Source organism: Chinchilla lanigera, unplaced genomic scaffold (assembly GCF_000276665.1).
Source record: "Chinchilla lanigera isolate Chin_1 unplaced genomic scaffold, ChiLan1.0 scaffold00017, whole genome shotgun sequence".
Taxonomy (NCBI): domain Eukaryota; kingdom Metazoa; phylum Chordata; class Mammalia; order Rodentia; family Chinchillidae; genus Chinchilla; species Chinchilla lanigera.
Genome location: NW_004955418.1, coordinates 20995170 through 20996233, shown reverse-complemented (window position 1 = coordinate 20996233; position 1064 = coordinate 20995170). Strand labels below are relative to the sequence as shown.

The 1064-nt window shown below is 35.6% G+C and overlaps 1 protein-coding gene across 1 annotated transcript in view; it reads left to right on the top strand.

Moving 5' to 3' along the window:
- Positions 1 to 1064, top strand: part of Adgrv1 (adhesion G protein-coupled receptor V1) — a gene marked incomplete in the record, with an annotated part of 436569 nt that overhangs the window by 43658 nt on the left and 391847 nt on the right.

Here is a 1064-nt window from a genome sequence, read left to right as displayed (position 1 = left end):
TGGTGTGTGTGCTTGCAGCTTAGCTGTGGCTGCCGTCCTGAGATGCAGCCCTCTGCCATGTGCCACTCTGCCTTATAATCATGCCTAGTACGGATTGAAACCTCCACAAACTGTAAGCGAAATAAACCTTTCCTTCCTTAATTTTGGTCGTCAGATATTTTGTCCCAGCAACGAGAAAAAAGTAACCAAGACAGTGACCCATGAATTTCTCTCTTTTGTTTACTTCCTGTCATGAAATGGGAAACAAAAATACAATATTTCTACCCTGTGGTCCAAACATCATAGGTATTGATGGGAAATGGGAAAATGCTTTCAACAGATTTTGAGTCATAAGTTGAACTAGTTGCTGTTTCCGTGGAGTACCATTTTTACTTGAAAAAAATGACAAATTTTGGTTTGCAGACTAGGGTATTTGGCAGACATGGAAGTAAAGAGAGCGAGCCATTCATTACATGAAGAACAACTGACAGTACTTACCAAGAATAAAAATTTTTAGCTTTCAAATGAAAAATTGAATTTTGTAACGCTTTGATCTGCCGAAGTGAGCTTGGCTATTTCCCAATACTTCAAAGGCTTTTCAGATAAGATTGACAGTGATATTAACCAGTGTGGTTATTTTGTATGATGAAATATGTCAACATTTAGAAAAACTGTATAACTCAGTAAAACAGTGTTTTCCAAATAATCTTTGCATATTATTACAGAGTCATGCTTGGGAAAGGATAGATTCAAAGTGCAAGTAAGCCAGTGGATTTTTTTTTTTTAATTTTAAAAATAAAAGGAGGAAAGCATTAACAGACAGACAACCTTTTACAGAACAGCAAAAGAACAGTACAGACAATACACAGCTACAAACAGAGTGGTAAGAAATTAACAATGCTTCTTGTATTATGTATTGATATCTTCAAAGTGGTTTCTCATGAAAACAGATAGAGACATGCAATATTGATCAATCAAGGACTCACTGACCGTTTCTTTCAGCAAAGAAATAGAAGACAGTAGAACAACTATGTTAACTATCCTGTATAGATATACATACAAAATTTCTCCTTTCCCTTCCCTTT